This window comes from Poecilia reticulata, linkage group LG4 (assembly GCF_000633615.1).
Source record: "Poecilia reticulata strain Guanapo linkage group LG4, Guppy_female_1.0+MT, whole genome shotgun sequence".
Lineage (NCBI taxonomy): Eukaryota > Metazoa > Chordata > Actinopteri > Cyprinodontiformes > Poeciliidae > Poecilia > Poecilia reticulata.
The window spans coordinates 11,238,055-11,244,179 of NC_024334.1; positions in this window are offsets into that span (position 1 = coordinate 11,238,055).

Here is a 6,125-nt window from a genome sequence, read left to right on the forward strand (position 1 = left end):
AGTGCCACACTGAAATAGTATTATTTTTTCATGTTAACACCAATGTTTTAAAAGACGGATGAGACAAAAACTGCATCGTTGTTGATCAATTATTTAAATTCCAGTTGGATTAGTGTGCAGGTAGCAGCCTTTGTTTCCCACTAGAGACTTTGGAAGATCAGCAACTTCATAAAAACTGTAGTAACAATAATAACAAAAGGGCAAAAATTATGATACCAAAACACCAATAACAAACTGTTTTGCTGACACAGCAAGGTGGCTCTCCAAATAAACATGTTTATGACTGCGGAGTGATGACATGACCTGACAAAAACAGGACATAAACGGCAGAAATTTGTTTCCTTTTTTCAAAATTTAATAGTGTTTTGTGTGATTGGCTCATTTCGTGAGCTCAACAGCAACTTTAATAAAAGCAGAATTTAGAAATAAGTGGATTATTTGCTTCATGTGTAACAAATATCACTATCTGTGGATGAAAAAAAAAACGGAAGCAGTTATACAGTCTGTCCTTGTGTTTATGACTTATTAGATAAGGCCTTTTTTTATCAATATGCACCTAATTTAAGCAGATTAGCTTGATTCTGCTGAGTTGTGCAACTGCTAAAAATGAAAGGTCATGCCTGGTGTGTTTTATGTTGCCACCTGGGCTCATTTTAATAGCCGTGTCATCGTGCGTGTGTCACTTTTCAGCCACGGCCACACCCTGGGCTTTGAGCTGAAAAGCATCCGTCATCTTTAATTATTTTGGTATCAAGTGTGAAATTGCAGTTGTCATCACCACAGAGCCACATTTGATTTTTAATTTCATCTGTCACTGAGAGCTGGGAAACGAACATGGATCCCGTTTCATCCCATGGATTGGTTTTCTGCTTGAGAATATCTTCAGCTCTTCATTTGAGTCGACAGCTGCAGGGGGGCAAACACAACAGTCAGCACCCACAGCCCCCGATTAATTTTTATTTTTTTTTTATTAATGAATAAAATAAGTTGTTGGGAAGGTAGAAGAGCTTTACTTGGATCCACATCTCACCAACATCTTCATAAAGGCCGCCACTGTCTTGCTATCTTGCACTAAAACAGTAGAATTGGGTTTAAGGGGGGAACAAAACAAACATTTGTAACCTTTCGTTGTTCGTCTCGGATCCAGACACATTCAGGTTCGCTGTATTTATTCTAACGAGAGATAAAATCAAGTTGGTGGTCACATCAGTCCAGCAGTTTCTGCCCCACAGTTACAAACGGCAACAGAAAATGGGGGGGGTGAGGCTGTCAGTTACTGGTTGCTACGGCAACCGCCAACTGTCAAAAGCAGCGCAGCTTGTTATATACCAGGAGAAATCACTTTTTGACTAAACCAAATGCATCTGAAGAACGAAGAAACTAATTTTAGCAAACTTAACATCTATAATATTGTTAAAATTCATTTGATATGAATTAAACACGTCTATTCAATCCATTTTCAGTCAAAAGCTTAACTTATAAAACAAAAAAAAAACAAAAAATCAAAACAACAGCACTGCTTGCAATTTCCCTCCTATTTCTCCTGCCGAGTCTTCCTCGTCTCTGTCAAATCTTCCTCGTCTCTGTCAAATACCGACAGAAATTGACAGCAGTCGATCAATATCAAACAATCTTCTGCTTAGTGTTAATGATAGATCGATCTCGCTCTGACTCATCCACTCAGAGCGCCGCTTCTGAAACCAAAAGGTCAGATAAAGCGAGAGCTTAGGTGAGTTCCCCACACCGCCCTCGTATTCGCAAAATGACAGATGTGAAGATCTGTAAATTAAAACAAAACCCTGAACGATCGAGATGAATTCAACGAATCTGACCAGTGAAATATCAAATGCATTAAAATTGTGTATTGTTTTGTAAATGAACATTACGCAAATGGTAAACAGAGTGCACATCCAAGCTAAAAAATGAAAGGTAAATGCACCATAACTAACTTTAAGTTGCAAATATTAAACCTTTTCCTTGGAGGAGATTCCTAAATTTACTTTAAAACTGCGTTTTCTGCTTCTTCTTTTTTTGTAAAGAAAGTGAATGAAATCGTATATATTTTCTATTCAAAATTGAATCAAAATAGTTTCTGGATGACAACATGTAGAAAACATTTTTTAAATTACTTAACATTTGAGTCTGTAATGTAACGGGTAAATTATCAAATATTTCACGTGGGAATTTTATAACACCAAAAAAAACCTTTTGTCTCTCAAATGACAGCAGAATATTTCTGTTCATGCTAATTATTTTTAACTTTGCGTCTGTTTATTTCTGAAGTCTTGATGAGCTAGAAATACTTTTTTGGGAAGTGAGTTTCGAACTGCTTTAAAGTTCTCACATGTTTATGCTGAGACCCTGTTTCTGCTTCTTCTATTCTATATTTATCTTCAGTCATGATGGCCATTAATGTCATATTTATCACAGGATTTTAAGGATTTGCTGTGACTCTTCTTTTCCAGGACGCGATAGTGACACAAAATACAGCAATCGTCATTTTTCAAGACAAGAATGGACTTCAGATTCATACAGGGTCAACTGGTTGGTTGCTTTGACCACTCTTTCTTGGCAGAATTGGTTGAGTCCTTTATTAAAATAGTTGGTTTCTGGGGCAGATTCAGTTTTTAAGATAATCAATTTTCAACCACTTTGCAGTCATAGATTAGGAAGGCAATCAGGAAGCTTAATATGTGTCCATATTTTTGATGCTACCTGGGAAGTGGCAGCGAATCGACATGTAGACGTAAGGAAATTGGCTGAGATGTTCAAAAAACCGCCAAACCTGTTGTTAAATGGAAGACCTGTCCCCAGTCAAAACTTATTTTAAACGCCCAATGAAGAAGACGATGCCTGCTCCATAGTCAACACCTTCTTGCACAACCAAAGTTTGAAGATACCAAAACAGATAAATGAAGAAAAGTTGAACCGTTGGTTGAGACAAAAAGTTTATCCGTTTGGCCGCGATGACAAGAATTATGTTTTGGAGGAGTCAGAGACGGCTTTAGAAAACCTAAGAACATCGTGCCAGTGCCAATCATAGTGGCGGCACTATCTTTCCTTCTTGCAAAATTTAAGATACCAAAACAGATAAATACAGGAAGAAAAACTTGACCATTGGGTGAGATAGGAAGTTTATCTGTTTGGCCACAATGACAAGATTTATATTTGGGAAAGGCAGAGAAGGCTTTGAAACCAACATCGTACCAACTGCCAATCATAGTGATGGCAGCATCTTGCTTTCTTGCACAACAAAAAATTTGAGATAACCATACAGATAAAAACATGAAGACAAGCTTGACCATTTGATGAGAAAGGAAGTTTATCTGTTTGACCACAATGACAAGAATTACATGTGAAAATGTTTTGAAAACTCCTTGCTGAGGGGTTGTTTTGCACAAATTGGAAGACAAAGGACTATCTTCAAATTCTTCATCTAAAGCACACAACAATTATGAATTGAGCTTCTAAAAATCACAACCTTAATTCTATATATATTAGTCATTTGAAATTTCCAGCTGCTTGTGTGGTCACAATTAATTGCCTCTAAGTGATATGTTTAATGTCAGAAGAGATATGGATTGAGACATTTAGGCAGAATGACAAGAATTATGTTTAGAAAAGTGAAGCTTTGAAACCTAAGAACATCATACCAACCGTAAAGCACGGTGATGGCAGCATTGTGCTGTAGCACCTGTTTGTTGCCAGTTGTACCTGCACATTGTATGACACATGTATGCAGGGGCGCCGCCAAGAATCTGACAATCTGCTGTTACAACTTTTTGAGTCTATTTGACCCATAAAAAGCGTCACAATTGGCTTGCATCTGCCTTATTTTCTTTGGTTCGATACTGATAATTAGCACAATATTTACTGCTCATGAATTTAACATCCAACAGTCCAGTATGCAAGTTGGTTGCTTAAATATTTTCTATTAGTTTTATATTGCCAAAATCTCTCCCCACAAGTCAAAGCAACATGCAACTACACATAAAACAATCCAGACTTCTCAAAAATGCTAGTAGTTGGATTTTATTCAAGCTGCAGTACATAACTTTAATAAAAAAATATGTTTTCTCCATATTTGTTAAAGCTGTCACCATGTCGTAGCAGTTTGTTATGAGACAGATAATCTGTGAAAACCATCAATCTCCTCCTTCTCCTTCCTGAATTACTATTGCAGTAATGCAACGTTCCGACCAAAACAACCGATCAGAACCAGTAGGATGCTCTTAGCGCTGTCAGTTAGCCTCATTCACTCACTGCTAAATGTGCTAATGGTGGAGAAACAACTTATCATTACAAGAAACCKTTTATCTGCCGTCATTGGTACCTATGCTAACTAAACTGAGCATTCACAGTTTGAATCTGCACAGCTCTGTGCTATGCTAGCTGCAGCACGGCACAAATCGAGGAGGAAGAAGGATGAGCAGCACCACATGAGATTGCGATTGACAGCACTAAAACTCTCCTGTCACTGACTGGTTGTTTCTAGCACTGGGAGAAAGCAGAGGAAATAGATTTTTCACAGATTACCTCTCATACCAGACGGTCACAACATTTATATAAAAGTTACATACTGCAGCTTTAATTTCACTCAGGAGGGACGTGAGTTATAAGTGCTGCTGACTGACTCACTTGTTAAGTGGTAAAATGTACAAGGGATAAGTTAAATATATGAATATGTTGATAATTTCTTTCCTTAATTCATTAAATGCTGGTGAAATTGAGGCAAACAGTAGTTCCTAGCTAAGCTAACTATGCTAAATGGTTGATAATCTCAGTCTACTCACCTCTCTTGGTGAAAAACTGGGTTATAAATTAACACTCTTGCCTTTCTCTCTCTCTCTCTATTTATTTTATTTATTTTTTTTGAAAACCTGATTTTCTAACTTTTCTTAGCAGCATAGTAACTGCCACAATCATTCTTGTTTCCTACTGACTGCTGCTGAACAGCGTCAATCTCAAGCGCTCCAAACAGGAACGAACCATTTAACGCAGATAGGGGGGTTTCAGGGCAAATATGGATGTGTGTTTTTTGATCTGAATATAACATTTTTACTGCTAAAAACAATCTTCAAAAAATACAATATGATTAATTTTGTAATTGACAGGGCCCCGATTTTTTTTAAACATTTTATTTCTATGAAAAACAAAAAATTTAATTATGGAGGGGCCCCTGTTGGTCAGGACCCCTAGAATTGTCATCACTTTCCCCCCATGTACCGCATGTATGTGTCATGCTATATCAGCTATAACATCAGTAGTGGTCGATAGACTTTTTTTAATATCAGTTTCGGTCAGATAAATAAAACCAGGCAGATGTTAACAATCAAAATTTTATTTCATCTTGTTGTCATTTGTTTCTGGTAGTTTGTCTTCCAAAGTTTTCAAAACGGTAGAGAAATATATGATATTGGTATATCGGTTATTAGCCAAAACAGAAATATTAAAATCGGATATTGATATTGGCCCTAATTTTCATATGGGTGCATCCATTATTTTTTTCAATGTTGCTAAAACTGGAATGAAAAATTAATAATAATAATAATAATAATAATAATAATAATAATAATAATAATAATAATAAAAAGTGTTTTGCGCATAAAAACTAGTGAATTGTTCCAACCAGTTGTGGTTTTTGAAATATCTCTGCTTTTGTAAGTTGTTAAAAAACAGACAAACAAACAAACACGTGATTTAGTTTCAATTTCATACATATAAGACACACACTTAAATAGAATTGGGATTTTTATGATCGAAAGCCTCAAATTTATTTGGCATGCATGCATTTATGAGGTGCAAAATTATAACCACAATGTTCCTCTCTCTGGTTTGCAGCAGCATTATAAAGCCACCAGAGTTTGTTGCCAAAAGCATGCAACTTATATTATATAATTTTTTTTAATAACAGTTCTAGTTCCATTTTTGATTTAAGCATTGATATGCATGTGTGAAATCCAGCAGGTATAGGTAAGACGTACGTTGGTGCATCATACAACGCCAGCTCTCTCCGGGCCCGTTTTACAGTTCACACCCTCGCTTTTACCGTCATGCTCCGCTGCAGGGGGTGGGGGTACACCGGGGGGGGCCGGCCCCTGCTGATTCAGAGGTTAGGAATTTGC